The sequence below is a fragment of the Suricata suricatta genome, chromosome 3 (assembly GCF_006229205.1).
Source record: "Suricata suricatta isolate VVHF042 chromosome 3, meerkat_22Aug2017_6uvM2_HiC, whole genome shotgun sequence".
Lineage (NCBI taxonomy): Eukaryota > Metazoa > Chordata > Mammalia > Carnivora > Herpestidae > Suricata > Suricata suricatta.
The window spans coordinates 126,015,376-126,034,119 of NC_043702.1; the positions used below are offsets into that span (position 1 = coordinate 126,015,376).

General features: G+C 39.7%; 1 protein-coding gene across 1 annotated transcript in view; it reads right to left on the reverse strand.

Annotated features, from left to right (window-relative positions):
* The window catches only part of COP1 (COP1 E3 ubiquitin ligase), a 227,994-nt gene extending 209,387 nt beyond the window's left edge, over positions 1-18,607 (reverse strand). Inside the window, exon 1 of the mRNA XM_029935120.1 lies at positions 18,531-18,607. The gene's annotated coding sequence lies outside the window, so the exon portion shown is untranslated. The remainder of the gene's footprint in view (positions 1-18,530) is intronic.
* Between the last annotated feature and the right edge of the window lie 137 nt (positions 18,608-18,744).

Consider the following 18,744-nt stretch of genomic DNA (forward strand, 5'->3'; position numbering starts at 1 on the left):
ATTCACCACATCCCAGAACCTCCTCCACCCTTCACTCCCACATACAAATATCTAGTTCATAGGGAATGCAACAATAATTCACAATTGTCTCAAAGAATTCCTTCCAATTTGCTGAAACCTAGACTCAAGTTGTAAGGCAGGCATTTTCTCTGCTTACCCATCCACATGAAATGACTACATGAAGCTACGTCCAACTGTCACCTAGAGCAAACAGGAATTTTTTAAATTCTGTAATCTATAAAACATAATCCAATTTTCAGATATGTCAAAGTGTAAAAGAACAAAAAAAAAAAAAGTTCAATTTAGAATCAAAGAAACATAAAGTAAAGCAAACAAAGCAAACAAAACAAAGCCTTGGATGGGCCAAAGGACAATGAGAATGAAACACAACCCCCTCACTCTGCACTTGAAGTAAAACCCTAACTGTAAGCAGACTTACCCTCATGCTATATACACTTAGAAAACAATAAGGAGAGGAGGGATTGGACAGTAAGCAGCACAGTCCTGAGATCTCTGAGGGAAAGGGAACAAATGAAGAGATCCAGCTTTTTGCTTAAGAAGGGAGAAACCATACAGCCCCACAATCTCACTGAGTCCAGTAAGGATAAAGGGCAAAGACTTTACAGGGCAGGACACCAAAGAGAAAGAATTCTAGAAATCTACACAGGGTTCTCACGTCTATTGTTGAAAATAAGTCATATGTGCCCAGGGTAAAACTCAGCAAGATCCATTAAAAATAACCAGGAAACGATACAATACAGGGTATTTAATAGAAAACCCAGAAGAGTCATTAGCGCGGAACTAAACTAGTTCTAGAAAAATGGCTCCTCATATCCCACCCTCAAGAAAATTTTAATTTATTTACAACAGCTGCATGTGAATCTATAATTTTCTCAACACAAAAACTTTAATTACAAAAAATTAACTTAATGAAAAAACATAATACTCAAAAGGATCAAAGTGATCTGCAAGGAACTTTACTTCCTGACAGAACAAAGTCCAATACTCCGTGTAGAGGAAGAAAACAAAATCCAGCATTCAGTAATGACAAGTTTATAATGTCCACTATCCAATGAAAAAAATTACTAGACATGTACAACAGCAGGAAAATGTGACCCATAAAAAGGAGGAAAACCAGTCAAGAGAAACAAAAAGACAGTTAATAGGATTAACAGAAAAGACTTAAAAACATGTTACAAACATGCTCAATGATTACAAAAGTATGAGGAAAACAGAAGATATACAAAGGACTAATTACAAGTCTACAGCTTAAACATGCAATGCCTAAAACTATAGCAAAAGACATGCATTCATAAGAAAGTAAAATGTAATTCCTAGAAATTTTAGAAACACATCAAACACAAAGGATTACTTCCATGGGCTCATCAACACATGAAACATAAGTTAAGGAAAGAAGCCATGAATGTGTAAAGATCGGCCAACAGACATTATGTAAATTAAAACATAAAAAGAAAACCAAAAAAAAGAGCATCCAAGAGCTCTTGTAAAGACATTTCCATACCTACCTCCAAAAACGAAGGCAGATTATTACTATACTGCACAACCTTAAGCTTGCCAAAAGGTTATCTATGTCATTTAACTGCATGTAAAAACTACCATTGCAAGGTGCACTGGGTGGTTCACTTGGATAACTGTCCAACTCTTGGTTATGGTTCAGGTCATGAATAATGTCATAGTAATGGGACTGAGACCCCTCTCAACATTGGGCATGACGCCTGCTTGGGATTCTCCCTTTCCCTCTCTTTGCCCCTTTCCTTGCTCTCTCATTCAAAAAATAAACTTTATAAAAGCCAACACTGTAGAACACATACAAAAATTATTTTCTACATAAGCTCTTTTGAACTTATAAAGCACTCATCTGTTAAGGATAGTATCACAATCAGTTTGACTCTCAGGTTACATTTTTAATCAGTGCTGTATTTATAAATTCCCTAACATTTGTATGTATTCCCTGCTTCAAAAACAGCATCCAAATGTATTGACTAGTACACAATAGAATCTCAAAACTCTTCAATGTAACAGTGAGTACACTGTTCGATCCATAAAGATCATGGTACTGAAACTAACTCCATTATGCTGCAACAAAATGTTTCAACTGCCTCATAGTAGTTCCGGTTCCAACAACGAACATTCAAATCTTTCAAAGGTTAGGTACTAAAAACTACCATTACCAAGATAATCAGAGCAAGGTACAATCTAGAATCATTTAAAAAAATAAAGAGTAGTTACACCTTCTCTAAACCAAAGAACCACTTTCATGGTTGGGTTCCAAATGCCAAACCTTAGTAATTCTTTTCAGTAATTCTAGAAGTCACAATGTATTTATACATGTATTATATAATCTAAACCTCACAATCCTATAATAGAATGTTACTGTATCCTAATTTATGAAGAAAACAGACTCTAAGTCAATCATCTATTTGCCTGAAGTTAAATTTCAGAGCTTCTAAGTCCAGTGCACTTGCGTTGCACTACAATCTCAGAAGGTAAAAGAAACAAACAATATGGAACACTATGCTATGAAAACTATCAGCACATAGAAAACCTTAGGAGAAAAATTATTTCAAACATACAAAAACTTATGTTCATCCTTTGAGAATAAGACATTCAAGCAAAGTCAGTAGCCACAGAAATATTCCTTCTTCTCAAAATGTCCAAAACTTCCAACTTCTCTAGCTTCTCCTTCCCCTTCTACCAGTAGCTATGTAAGCATCCCCAAGCCATCCTCTATTTTCAGCTGGCCCCAGAGAATTCCTTGAAAGAGAAAGAAATGAGTGAAAAGGAGATAATAAACTTCAAATCCTCATTTCACACCAACACTGGTACCATGAGATCCTCCACACCAACCTTCAGAGGGCTGTTCAGTACCAGCCTGCCACATCATCACACTCCTTCCTACTTTCACTTGATATGATAAAATGCCCTAAAAAGTAAATAAAAAACAACTAAATCTTTTTTTCAAAAGTAGAGATTAAATTTATTTGGTATTTCTACCTAACCTATCTCCATTAAGACGTAGTTTAACATCTTAGGTCACATATTCTATGAATAAAGACAGAGCATGCAACTCTTGATCTCAGAGTCATAAGTTCAAACCCCATATTGGGTATACAGTTCACTACATACATACATAAAAACTTAAAAAGAAAAAAAAAGTAGTTGCCCAGTCAGTTAAGCATCCAACTGGGTTGGGCTCAGGTCATGATCTCATGGTTCATGGGTCTGAGCCCCACATCAGGCTCCAGGCTGGCGGTACAAAGCCTGCTTGGGATTCTTTCTCTCTCTCTCTCTCTCTCTCTCTCTCACTCTCTCTCTCTCTCTCTCTCTCTCTCTCTCTGCCTCTCCCCTACTCACACTCTCTCTCTCAAAATAAAGGGGACAAGGAGACTCAAAACAGCTTTCCTCTCCTAAGTATTTATTTTGAGGGGCAGAGGTTTTTTTTATGGTTTTTATTTATTTTTGAGAGTCAGAGAGAGACAGCATGAGCAGGGGAGAGTCAGAGAGAAAGGGAGATACAGAATCTGAAGCAGGCTCCAGGCTCTGAGCTAGCTGTCAGCACAAGAGCCCAATGCGGGGCTCAAACTCACAAACTGTGAGATGATGACCTGAGCCGAAGCTGGACGCCCAACCGACTGAGCCACCGAGGTGCTCCAAGGGGCAGAGATTTTAAAAGGGTAAGACTGCAATGAGCCAGGAGAGAAGGGACACCATGATTATTAATACCAGTAACAGGCAGGGCACCTGGGTGGTTCAGTCAGTTAGGCATTTGACTCTTGACTTCATCTGACTCTTGATTTCAGCTCAGGTCATGGCTGAGCCAGGTCGCGGTTCCTGAGTGGGTAGCGCAGAGTCAAGCCCTGAGTGGATAGCGCAGAGCTGCTTGAGATTCTCCCTTCCCACTCTCTCTGCCTTTTCCCACACTCATACATGTGCACTCTCTCTAAATTAATTAATTAATTAAAACTTTGGGAAAAAAAACACAAGTAACAGGCATGAAAAGATAAAGGGGAGCCAATTTTTGGTATTCACCAAAAAAAAAAAAAAAAAAAAAAAAAAGGAGCTTGGATCAGGAAATCCAAGCATCACTACTGATTCCTCTAGCATGAAAATTATGCAGTACACTCTCATCTTGTCCTGTACGTTATTCTATTCACACATTCCCAGGACTCTTCCTTAAGCAGAGCATCAATTCTAACTATCATCAAAAGCTTAGAATTAAAGAATTTTCATTAGGTGTGTATACGTTTAACAGAGGTGGAGGAATTAAGACAATGACCTTGTGGGGGAACACCAGGACTAGGCCTCACAGGATCTAGATAGAAGGTGGTTTAAGGTGTATTTACAGACCTCAGCACAGCAGTACCGATCTTCACTAATGCTGTATTATTAACATGACTAACAGCTGCTATTTTCTTTTCTTGTTTTTTTTTTTATTTTTTTAATGTTTTATTTATTTTTGAGAGAGAGAGTGAGCGAGCATGAGCTGGGGAAGTCAGAATGAGAGGGAGACACAGAATCCAAAGACAGGCTCCAGGCTCTGAGCTGTCAACATAGAGCCCGATATGGGGCTCGAACCCATGAAACATCAGATCATGACCTGAGTTGAAGTCGATGCTTAACTGACTGAGCCACCCAGGTGCCCCTAACAGCTGCTATTTTCTGCTTCTCAAGGATGTTAGTTTGCAATATACAGTCCTTCCAACAATACTACATTGAGAACTTTAATCAAAATAGTACAAGTCAGGTGTTTACTCATTTCAAATTCCTAAGACAGAAAACATGATTGACCCAAAACATCCTTTCAAGCCAATTCCAAGATGATGTACTTGCTATCTTTTAGTCACACTCCTGAAAAGGCCAATCACAGATCGATTGGAGAATAAATAAGATATTAAGTTCACACAAAAGAAAAACACCGATGCCTACATAGGAGGGACACAGAAACAGAAATCTCTATCATAAGGAAGTAGGGACAGGAAAGGTGTCCCATATCTTATATGGGACATTACCCCTAACCCCTTATCCAGGGGTAAAAGACATCTCTAAATTGCATGGAATATGTGTCCTTTGTATCCCTATGTGGATTTTTTAAAGTAACTTTCTTAAAAAATGGTTTTAGTGATTAAGGTTTATTTTATAAATACAGTATTGAACTTAAATTATAATTCACTTAAATAAGCTTTTTGTTCTTTTTTTTTTAATGTTTAATTTTCAGAGAGTGCACATGCACATGCACCTATGGTGGAAAGGCAGAAAAAGAAGAAGACAGAGGACCTGAAGCAGGCTCCAAGCTGTCAGCACAGAGCCCGATATGGGCTCACAAACTGTGAGATCATGACTTGAGTCCAAGTTGGACAGTTAACCACCTGAATCCCCAGGCACCCCCAGCCTTCCATTCTTGAATGAAAAACCCAAAACTATAAATTAACACATACTTGCACAGAAATTGCATACAACCAAAAGGTGAAAATCTAGACAATGACTTTCTCTGAACTTTACTTTGGCTATGAAAAAGTATACTGTTGACTGATTCAAGTTAATTATTGAAGATCAAAACACAACCTTCAAAAAGTAGTAACAGAATAGCCAGTAAGTCCATAAAAAGATGTTCAATATCACTAGTCAATACAGGAAAATAAATCAAGGCCAGAATGAGATATATGTTATGCACTACATTGACTATAATCAAAAAAATTTTAGGGGTGCTTGGGTGGCTCAGTTGGTTGAACACCGGACTTCAGGTCATTCGTGGGTTCAAGCCCAGTGTCGGGCTCTGTCCTAACAGCTAAGAACCCGAAGACTGCTTCAGATTCTGTGTTTTCCTCTGTCTCTGCCCCTCCCCTGCTCCCATTCTGTCTCTCTCAAAAATAAACTTAAATTTTTTTAATAAAATAAAATATTACCAAAAACTGAGTATTGAAAACCATAGGGCAAGCACTCCATGCCAAACACACACATCCATGCACACCCCACACAACTCTCACTAATAAGTCAATAGTGGAGCTAAAACAGAAATCTTAAAAGTACCGAAATAATCCGAAAGAAGGAAAGAAAAAAGAGACAAAAAGGAAAAGAGAAAAACAGAAAACAAAGAGAAAGCAAGACATACACCTAAAACCAACCATATCATAATAATGTTAAAATATAAACAGCCTAACCAATTAATGGGCAAATCCTCTTATTAAATTAAAAAGGGAAACTCAAACATATGTTATCTATAAGAAACCTCCTTTAATTAAAACAGATATAGAAAGGGTGACTCAGTCAGTTAAGTGACTCTTGATTTCAGCTCAGGTCATGAGCTCACTTCATAGTTCATGGGTTCGAGCCCCACATCAGGCTCTGCAATGAGGGCATGAAGCTAACTTGAGATTCTCTCTCTCTGTCTCTCTGTCTCTCTGTCTCTCTCTCTCTCTCTGCCCCTCCCCCACTTGCACTTTCTTTCTCTCAAAATAAATAAATATTAAAAAATTTTAAAGGAAGAACCAAAATCTTGAAGACGAAGACAATGAAAACAAAGAAGATGAAGAAAAAGCAGAAATTAGAGGGGCACCTGGGTGGCTCAGTTGCAGTCAGCTGGCTCAGGTCATGAGCTCATGATCATGAGGCAAAGCCTGCTTAGGATTCTCTCTCTCTTCCCCTCCCCTGCTCCCACTCTCTCTCAAAATAAATAAAACTTCTAAAAATCATTATAAAAGTGGCGCCTGGGCTGCTCTGTCAGTTAAGCGTCCAACTTCAGCTCAGGTCATGATCTCACAGTTCGTGGATTCGAGCCCTGCGTCAGGCTCTGCACTGACCACTCAGAGCCTGAAGCCTGCTTCAGATTCTGTGTCTCCCTCTCTCTCTGCTCCTCCCCCGCTCATTCTCTGCCTCTGTCTCTCAAAATAAAATAAAGACATAAAAGAAAAAAATTTTTTAAATCATTAAAAAAATAGAGAGATTAGAATACCGACAGCACAGATCATGGGGTGACCATGTGAAGACAGAGCAAGGCGGCTATCTGCAAGTCAAGAAGGGAGATCTCAGAAGAACCCAAACCTACCAATACCCTGATCTTGGACTCCTAGCCTCAAACTATAAGAAAATAAATTTCTGTTATTTAAGCCACCCAGTCTGTTCATTATGTTATGGCAAACCTAGCAAACTAACACCCCTGATATCAAAACCAAACCATATATATACATAAAATAAACTTTACATACATACATAAACACATGTATATTTACATATATATTTTTTTACAAGAACACCATAGACCAGTATCACTCATGAAAATGCCAAAAAAGAAAAAAATCTTTTTAATAAATTAGTAAGTGGGGCCCTAGGTTCTACCTAAAAAACAACTATTTAAATTTAACAATCACGGGATACAATGGCAACATACAAAAATACATTTTATTGGGGCGCCTACGTGGCTCAGTCAGTTGAGCATCCAACTCTTGATTTTGGCTGAGGTCAAGATCTCATAGTTCATAACATCAAGCTCCATGTGAGGCTCTGTACTGACAGCATGGGGCCTGCTTGGGATTCTCTCTCTCCCTCTCTCTGTGCCCTTCTCATGTTCTCTCTCAAAAATAAATTTAAAAAATTATTTCTATATATTAGCAATAATTAGAAGTTGACATTAAAATAATATTTACAGCATCATCAAAAACATGAAACACTTTGGGCTACGTTTAACAAAATACATGCAAGTTCCAAACACTGAAATCTACAAAATTCTAAAAATGCTGCTGAGAAAAATTAAAACCCTAAATAATTGAAGAAATACAGTATGTTCATGGGTCAGAGATTCAAAATCATTAAAATGTCATTATCTTCCCAAATTGAGTCATAGATTTAAAATAGCCCAAATTATGGGGCACCTGGATGGCTCAGTTGGTTGAACGTCTAACTTCGGCTTAGGTCATGATCTTGCAGTTTGTGAGTTCAAGCCCCACATCAGACTCTGTGCTAACTACTCGGAGCCTGGAGTCAGCTTCAGATTCTCTCCCTCTCAAAAATAAATAATAAAAAATTAAAGTAACCCAAATTAAAGTCCTAGCATGCAGTAAACTAATCCTAAAATCCATGTGGAAACGCAAAGGGCCTAGATAATCTAAATAACTTTGAGATACAGGAACAAACTTACACTATCTAATTTGAAGATTTACTAAAATGATACAGTAATCAAGACAGTGGTATAGGCATAAGGATAAATATCAATCAATGAAACAAAGACTCCAGAAATAAACTCATACACATGGTTAATTAATTTCTGAGAAAGCTTCCAAGAAATTCATTGAACAAAAATAGCCTTTTCAACAAATGGGTGCCACAATAACTGGGTCCCTATAGTAGAGATGAAAAACCTTCAACCCTTTCCACACAGTATATAAAAATTAACATGAAATTATCATTTATCTAGCCAGGAGAAAACGATAAAGTATCTAGAAGAAATATATATAAGAAAATCTTTTGACTTCATGTTAGACAATTTTTTGGAGAGAACACAAAAGTAACAAGCCATAAAAGAAGCAACTGTACTTAAAATTTCAAACTTTTGCACTTCAAAAGACACCAGTAAAAATATAAAAAGGTAAGCAACAGACTGGGAGAAAACATCACAATATGTTTGTTGGACTTATGAAAGACAACTCAACATAAATGAGAAAAAAGGAGTAAAAGGTTAGGACACTTTATAAAGATATGAAGGGGCGCCTGGGTGGCTCAGTTGGTTGACTGTCTGACTTCAGCTCAGGTCATGATCTTGTAGTTCGCAAGTTTGAGCCCCACATCAGGCTCTGTGCGGACAGCTGAGAGCCTGGAGCCTACTTTGGATTCTGCATCTCCCTCTCTCTCTGTCCCTCCCTCACTTGCATTCTGTCTCTCTCTCAAAAATAAAACATTTTAAAAAGTATATAAAAGATATGCAAATGAAAATACGCACATGGAAATATGTTCAATGTCAGTCATTATTAAAACAATGCAAATTATAACAATGAAATACTACTATACTCCCACTAGAATAACTAAACTTTTTTTTTTAATGTTTTTTTTAATTTATTTTTGATACAGAGAGAGACAGAGCATGAGAGGGGGAGGGGCAGAGAGAGAAGGAGGCACAGAACCGGAAGCAGGCTCCAGGCTCTGAGCTGGCTGTCAGCACAGAGCCTGACGCGGGGCTCGAACCCACGAGCGTGAGATCTGACCTGAGCCGAAGTCGGAGGCCCAACCGACTGAGCCACCCAGGCGCCCCTAGAATAACTAAACTTTTAAAGACTTTGAAAAAAAATTCAAAGACCAAATGCTGGCAAGAACATGGAACTGGAACTCTTCTACATTGCTGATAGAAATGAAAAATGATACAACCACTTTCATAAACAGTTTTGCAGGGGCACCCGGGTGGCTCAGTCAGTTGACTGTCTGACTTGCGCTCAGGTCATGATCTCACTGTTTGTGGGTTCAAGCCCCATGTCGGGCTCACTGCTGTCAGCTGGAGCCGGCTATGGATCCTCTGTCTCTTTCTTTCTGCCCCTCCCCTGCTCACACACTCTCTCAAAAATAAATGAACATTTAAAAAAATTAAAAACCACTTTGCAGGATATTATAAAGTTAAACATGCACTTTGCCATACAACCTAGCAATAAATACACTACTAGATACGCACCCAAGAGATATGAAGGTATGTCCACATGAATACCATTCATGAATTCTTACACCTTTCTTCACAATTACCAAAAACTAAACCCAAAAAACCTCAAATCTTTTGAAACTGATTATACATACATATCATGTTATATCCATAACAGAATACGACTCAGCAATTAAAAGAAAAATTAGGGACATACTCAACATTAAATTTCAAATATAATATGCCAAATTAAAAAAAGTCAGACACAGCAGTGGCTGGTGGCTCAGTTGGTTGAGAATCCAACTTCAGCTCAGGTCATATCTCACAGCTTGTGAGTTCAAGCCCCACATCAGGCTCTCTGCTGTCAGCACAGAGTTGGAATCAGATCCTCTGTCCCTTTCTTTCTGCTCCTCCCCCCCTCCAAATAAATAAAACATTTAAAAAAAAAAAGTTCAGACACAAAAGGCAACATATTGAAACCCTCCCTTAATACAAAAATCCTAGGAAAAGCAAAACTATACTGCTAGAAAAACAGAAAAATCACTAGTTGCCAGGTGTTGAAGTAGGGGGAGCAGATACAGTGAAAAGTGCTGGTACAAGTGAACTTTCCAGAGTGATAAAAATATTCTAGATCTTGGGGCGCCTGGGTGGCTCAGCTGGTTGAGCGTTGGACTTCAGCTCAGGTCATGATCTCACAGTTTGTGGGTTCAAGCCCCGCATTGGGCTCTGTGCTGACAGCTCAGAGCCTGGAGCCTGCTTCAGATTCTGTGTCTCCCTCTCTCCCTGCCCCTCCCTGCTCATGCTCTGTCCCTCTCTGTCTCAAAAATAAATAAAACATTAAAAATAATAATAATAATGAAAAAATTCTAGATCTTGATTAGGGTGGTGGTCACACAGGTGTATGCAACTTATCAAAACTCACTGAACTACACAATAAAAACTACTGATTTCTACTGTATACAAAGTATACTTTAATAAAGCTGATTTTAAACAAAATCTCCAGGGGTGCCTGGGTGGCTCAGTTGGTTAAGCATCTGACTTCCATTCAGGTCATGATCTTGCAGTTCAAGCCCCACATCAGGCTCTCTGCTGACAGCTCAGAGCCTGGAGCCTGCTTCGGATTCTGTATCTCCCTCTTGCTCTCTGCCCCTCCTTTGCTCGCATTGTCTCTGTTGCTCAAAAATACACATTAAAAAAGTATTAACAAAATCTCCAACTTCTGAATTAAAGGCAAGGTAATACAGTGGTTAACTTCACCTCTGAGCCAAAATGTCTGGATATAAATACTGATACCACCCACCACTATTAACTGTGTGAACTGCAACAACTACAAAACATCTCTGACCTTCATTTCCACATCTATCAAATGGAAATAATGAAAGTATCTGTATCAAACAATCATCATAAAGATTGAATAGGTAATGTTAAACCATTACAACAGTACCTTGCAGGGGGACCTGGGTGGCTCTGCAGTTAAGCATCCAACTTCAGCTCAGGTCAGGATCTCACAGTTTGTGAGTTCAAGCCCTGAGTCAGCACAGAGCCTGGAGCCCACACCCCACTTAGAGTTCTCTGTTTCCCGGTCTCTCTGCCCCTCCCCCACCTCAAAAATAAACAAACATTAAAAAAAAACCTGCCTTGCAAATAATAACAGCTTATCCTAGAGCATGTATTTTATCAGGAGTATGTATACCAAGCCAATGGTTAGTACAGCAAGCACGTTCACTTTAGAGTGGACTTGGCATTTATTAACACTGAATTTCAAGTATCTAAGAGAGTCCCCAAAATAATTATCTGTAATTCTTACTTAACCCACTTTGTCTCAATACTTCCATTAAAGCCAAAATGCCCATCTATGAAGTAATACTGAAGCCAGGGAATCCAATACAAGAGATTACTTGGGCCTGGTATCATGTGTTGCAACTCGGAATTTGGTGAGGAACAATACCCACCCCAAACAACACAGACTAGGAAGAGAGAAAGACGGACTTCCACAGGTCACTACCACAATTAAAATGAAAATCAGACCACCTATTTTACAACACTCCTTTCTCTCTACGTAGAAATAAAGACAAAAACAGTTCATAAAACTTAATTATGAAAAAATGAAAGAATTAACTTATATGAAGAGAAAACATGTTCTCTCAATGAAAATATTAGTTGAGATGGTAGGAACCTATACATCTAGAACATGGCACATACATATATGAAGAGGCAAATAACAAGCAAAGTGAAGGGCAAAGATGGAACACATAAAAATTTGGGGACCCTGGGTGACTCAGTCGGTTAAGCATCTGGCTTCGGCTCAGGTCATGATCTCATGGTTCGTGGGTTCAAGCCCCGTGTCAGGCTGTGCTGACAGGTAGCTCAGAGCCTGGAGTCTGTCTTAAGATTCTGTGTCTCCCTCTCTCTCTGACCCTTCTCTGCTCACACTGTCTCTCTCTCTCTCTCTCTCTCTCTCTCTCTCTCTCTCTCTCTCTCTCTCTCTCTCAAAAGTAAATAAAACATTTTAAAAAATAATAAATAACAATTTTTAGGGGCTCCTGGTTGGCTCAGTAGTTAGAGCATGTGACTCCTGATCTCTGGGTTGTGAATTCCAACCCCACATTGGGTGTAGAGATTACTTACAAAAATAAATTCTTAAAAAAAAAAAAACTATTTTTAGAATATGATCAAATAAGTAATGTCAGTTTATCATCAGAAAAGGTTTTGGGGCACCTGGGTGGCTCAGTTGGTTAAGCATCTGACTTTGCATTTCATCTTAGGTCATGATTCATGGTTCCAGGGTTTGAGCCCCACCCTGGGCTCCATGCTGACAGCTCAGATCCTGCTGAGGGTGGTCTCTCTTCCTTTGCTGCGTACTTACGCTCTCTCTCAAAAATAAACTTAAAAAAGAAAGAAGATTTGTAAAAAGGAAAAGGTAGCTATTAGTCAACACATTCTTTAGTAATGAATGAACTGCACCAGTACCTTCCTTTCAATTGACAGACCAGAATTCAAGCCGATAATCTTTCATATACTATTTCATAATCTTCCCCTTCATTTACTCTCCCATTTGATTCATCTGCTGACAATGATGCTGACGACCCACCAACTGACAGCCAGAAAGAGCATGATGAACTGCTATGATTTAATATCATTTTCTGCAGAGCATCTTTTGCCATCACTGTCATCCAAATGGTCCGTGCATTGTAAAGCAAAAGATTCATCAAGTTTCAGTTTTGCAGATTCAAGGAAGTTCTTGCCTGATTTTACTACAATAACAACATAATTAATTCTACAGTTTATTTCAGTAGTTGTTATATGCTTTAATAACTCTTTAAAATTTAATCCTATTTAGAAGCTCACTATGGTTTCAAAAGGCCACCTCAATTTTCCATTTACTTTTTGGTTGCAAGGGAAATTATACACCATAATTCAGGGAATTTCAAAAATTTTTTACCCTGATACCCAGTAAAAATAGACACTGCGCATACACTGTATATAAGTATGTAACCAAAAGTTCAAACAAAGTTATCTTTATCATGACATGTTATGTGATTTCTCCTATTTTATTTCACTTTTTGACCACCAGGAAAGGATGATCGACAGGTTTCATCTTTAGTGCTAGATGTGATTAGTAGGTAATGGCTTCCTAGAGTGCTGTGTTGAGGACTCAAGACACACATGTGAATTCAGAAAATAATGTCTGCCATGGTACTAAGAGAAGGAATAACGCCAGGATATGGTACTATAATTATAAGACTAATTGTGAGCTCCTTAGAATAGTCTATTATTAATAAATAGTATGACACAAGAGAGGCAGTCACATATTTATTAAACAGACCTATTCAGGGGCACCTGGGTGGCTCAGTCGCTTGGGCGTCCGACTTTGGCTCAGGTCATGATCTCACAGTTCATGGGTTCAAGCCCCGCATCAGGCTCTGTGCTGACAGCTCACAGCCTGGAGCCTGCTTCAGATTCTGTGTGCCCCCTCTCTCTGCCACTCCCCAACTCATGATCTGTCTCTCCCTGTCTCTCAAAAATAAATAAATGTAAAAAAAAAAATTAAACAGTCCTATTCAATGTAGATCCTACCTAGTTTGTATTAGGCAGGTGATCAGAATTAACCTTCCCACAAGGAGGCTTACTACCTACTTGAAAATACTTTTTTCTGGCTGGCTCTGTTGGTTGAGCATCCGATTTCAGCTCATGTCATGATCTCATGATTCGTGGGTTCGAGCCCCACGTCGGGCTCTGTGCTGACAGCTCAGAGCCCGGGGACTGCTTTGAATTCTGTGTCTCCCTATCTCTCTGCACTTCCCTCTCTCATGCTCTGTTTTGGTCTCTCAAAAATAAATAAATATTTTAAAAATTTTCTTAAAAAAGAAAAAAAAGAAAATACTTATTTCTGGGGCGCTTGGGTGGCTCAGTCAGTTAAGCATCTGACTTGAGTCTAGATCATGATTTCACTGTTCCTGAGTTCGATCCCTGCATCAGGCTCTGTACTGACAGCTCCAAGCCTGGAGCCTCTTTCAGATTCTGTGTGTTTGTGTGTGTGTGTGTGTGTGTCTCTCTCTCCCTCTCTCTCTCTCTCTCTCTCTCTCTCTCTGCCCCTACCCCATTCACGTTCACTCGCTCTCTCTCAAAAATAAACAAACATTTAAAATAAATAAATAAATAAATAAATACTCAGGCGCCTGGGTGGCTCAGTAGGTTGAGCATCTGACTTCAGCTCAGGTCATGACCTCACCATTTGTAGGTTCAAGCCCCACGTCAGGCATTGTGCTGACAGTTCAGGGTCTGGAGCCTGCTTCAGATTCTGTGTCTCCCACTCTCTCTATTCCTCCCCAACTCACACTCTCTCTCTCAAAAATAAATGATTACAAAAGATTAAAAAAAAGAAAATATTTTTACTGACTTAAAGAATGAGACTTGCAGTTGTAGAAAAAGGAATTTTAGGTAGTTGGAAAAGCTAATGCAGAGGCAGTAATGTGAGAGAAGAAAGAAGTCATCTTAGACTCAAGAAAAACTAGAAAAATCAAAGTAACAAAGACATCCTTTGACTGTTAAAGATTTCTCCAACCTCAAGCTAAATACTACTCTCCTGGAGTACAGATTCTCCAACTATAAAACAAAATCATCTGCAAGTTGGGGGCACCTAGGTGGCTCAGATGGTTAAGTGTCTGACTTTTGATTTTGGCTCAGGTCACAATCCCATGGTTTTTGACTTGAGTCCAGCATCAGGCTCGGCACGGTACCAGTGCGGAGTCTGCTTGACATTCTCTCTCTGCCTCTGTCCCTACCCCACTTGTGCTCTTTAACCTCACAATAAATAAAAAAAATAAAAAAATAACTTTAAAAAATTATCTGCAACTTAATACTTTCAGTCCTTTGTATGAAAAAAAGTATTTAAGTGAAAACCATAAACCCCTAAAATGTTCATCAATTGTGTAATTAAATATAAACTTACTTTCAAATATGACAGAAGTCAAGAGAAGCCAATGTGTGTTATACAGGTCATTATCACCTAGGTAGCTTTTGCAAATTACACCAAAACTCAAGCCTCCGATTCCAGTGGGTCCACTTGAGATGCACGCAGGAGGAGGGAGTGGTCAGGGATAAACAATATATCTCACGTGACTATGAAACAGCTGTTTCCCTCCAACCAACCTACCACATTTAAGAACCACTAGGCTAAGGGTGCCTGCTGGCTCAATTGGTGCACCATGCAACTCTTAATCTCAGGATTGTAAACTCAAACCCTGAGCTGGGTGCAGAGATTACTTAAAAATAAAATCTTTTTTAAAAAGGGGGTGAATGGGGCGCCTGGGTGGCTCAGTCGGTTAAGCGTCTGGCTTTGGCTAAGGTCATGATCTCACGGTTCGTGGGTTCAAGCCCCGCATCGGGCTCTGTGCTGACAGCTAGCTCGGAGCCTGGAGCCTGCTTCAGATTCTATGTCTCCCTCTCTTTGACCCTCCCCTGCTCGTGCTGTATCTCTGTCTCTCAAAAATAAATTTTAAAAACCATTAAAAAATTTTTCAAAAAAAGGGCAGGTGGAGGGGATAGGCTAAAGCCTAAATTGAGAACTGGGAGATCTGAGTTCTCATTTTGCCTTTAGCTGTTCAATCTGAAACAAAATTACTTCTCTGTGCCCCAATGGGTATAGAATTACATTAGTATTGTATCAAAATTGGAAGTTATCCGTAACTTCACAGAACTGTTCTATGGATAAAACCAAATGTGAATATAAACATATGTTTAAATTGTAATGAATAAGGATTATCACCATTATTCAAATGATAGCTTCATTTAGATGTAAAAGCATCAAGTAATTTCAGTTGGTTCCGTTTGACCTTGAAGCAAACAGGACAAGAACGACCACCCAAAACCAATTAGAAATGAAAAAGATTCTTTGGGCCCTGCCTAATCCTAATCCCTTTCTTCCACCCCAAAAAGACTGGCCACACCAAACTTAAGAATTGGGAAGATAAATTCCTATTAATGAATTCTCCTGAATATTCAACATCATCAAAAAAGAAATAATGGACTAATGAGATTCTTAGAAAGGGAAATACTCACAATTTTTAACATTTATTTTTGAGAGACAGAGAGAGACAGATCATGAGCAGGGGAGGGGCAGAAAGAGGGACACGTAGAATCAGAAACGCTCCAGGCTCTGAGCTATCAGCACAGAGCCCAACGCGGGCTCAAACCCATGAACTGTGAGATCATGACCTGAGCTGAAGTCGGATGCTCAACTGACTGAGCCACCCAGAATACTCACAATTTTTAACTAAAGACTTTCACTGCGCACTTACAGGCTAGGGCTTGGGAAAATGGGCTGAAATTGTTACAAAATAGGTGACAGACTAAGAAAAATTTTAATAATCTTCCCTCTCCTAACCTCTGCAAAAAAAAAAAAAGTCTTCAATGCTAGCTGTTTATAGTACTCTATGGCTCTCCAACTCCCTACAAAATGGCCAATAGTAAGTACAATGCAACCCATGTGGTGCCTCGCAGACAATGTGTACCAAACAAGTATCTGCTGAATGAATGATGGTTTCCCTTATTTCTCACATCTTCTAAACTACTTCAGGATACCTGGATGCGCGCTGGCCTATTTGTTTTCTTTCAGCCTTCTGAAAATTAAAATGCAAATGGTGGCTAAAAAGACAAATCCTGAAAATGCTTATATCGTTTCATTAGCTTCTACTTCATCATATGGCACTCTCAACTGAATACAAGCACAAACACCAACAATCATAAACTGGTTAAGTGATTTATAAATAACAGTCACAATTGTAGTTAAGTTTCAATGAAAAATGAATTAATTCTGAATCCAAAATAATTTAAGACCAAGGTAAAAATATTTCTTCATTCTTCAGGGTGCCTGGGTGGGTTAGTCAGTTAAGAGTCTGAATTCGGCTCAGGTCATTCGAGGTTCACAAGTTCCAGCCCACCGTTGGGCTCTTTGCTATCAGCAGGAGATGGGCTCTGGATCCCCTGTCCCTGCCCCTTCCCTCTCTCACGTGCGCTGAGTCACTCTCAAAATAAATAAACTCTTAAAAAAAGAAAAAAAGGGGCACCTGGGTGGCTCAGTCGGTTAACCGCTGACTCTTGATATCAGCTCAGGTCACGATCTCACCGTTTCTGAGTTCAAGCCCCATTTGTGAATTCAAAGCCTCTGAGTTTGTCAGCACAGAGCCTGCTTGGAATTCTCTCATTCATATTCTCTCTCCCTCAAAATAAATAATTTTTTTAAAGAAAATGTTTTTTAAAAAAGAAAAGGAAAAAAAGAACTAGACGTAAATCTAATCAATATATTTCCTACAGTTCCAACTTCTAGCCCTGTCTTATTTAGTGACACCAATTCACATCATCTTCACCCTGACCTATAAGGACAGTGCAGGCCAACTTCCTACATCACTAATATACTAAGTGCATCAACAATTTCCCCTAGAGAAAAAGCTTAACATCCTGCCAGTTCTCACTTAGCTAAAAGCAATTCCTTTCTCCTAATCCTACCATTTGGATCGGGTTCTGGATACAAAACCCAACGAACACCTCAAAACACTTTCAGTGAAACAATCAACTCCATTTCTCACTTAATAAGGAAAACCCATCTATGCCAAATATTGTAACTGAATACTACTGTCTCATTCAAGATGCTATGATGCCAAAGCGTGTAGTACCTGGCGTTTCTCAGATCAGAAGTTCCAGTACACTAGAGTGTGTTATGCAAATCTAATAGTTACATCTGACACACGGATATTTAATAAATGTGGTTCCCTTTTTCAAGACATTCAGTGACAGTGGAATTTTTTTGTGAACAGACTCTATGACTACAGTAGTCTTAACTGCAGATTTAAAAGTGGCCTACCCTTTGAAGTAGGAGGATATTTACAAAGACACACAAAGGAGAGATATTTACATGAAATACTACATCTCCTTAAAATGCTCAAAACCTATGCCTAGAGCACCATCTACCATACTTTCAACAACCAAATTTTGACCAACTCCACCATGGGAAGCTTAATCCTCTCCCTTTTACAAGTTTAATTCCCTTCAACGAGCAATCCAGACCGAGAGGTGTCTAACTCACCCGACAGCCAGAAAAATCCAAGGCCCAACTTTCTCCTTTTAAGCACAACCATTTATCAGACCTTCCTTCTCGCCCCCTCTCGCTTAATTATTCCCTCGATTCCCCTCACTTCCTCCTCTCCAGCACCGTCCCCTTTGTGGCCCGTCTCCTCTCAGCCTCGGGACTCCCTACCTTCCCCCATCAACCACCAGCCTCGATGCCTGTAGGCACCGCCAAGGCACCAACCAGACCACCCTCCCACCGGACCCCACCAGCCCGAACAAGAGAAACTCCTCATTCAGCGATGGGGAGGGCGATGCACTTCAAACTCACCACACGAAGTCGTTGCTTTTGTCCTCGTAGGAGTTGATGAGCCCGTTGCACAGCGGGGGAAGCAGAGGTCGCTTCCTGCTGCCGCTGCCGAGGCTGGAGCTGCTCCCTCCTACGCCGGCGCTGGGCCTGGCCGCGCAGCTGAGCCGAGACTGGCCCGCGGACACCGCCCCGCCGCCGCTACCGGACACGGCGGCCGCCACCAGCACAGGCCGCG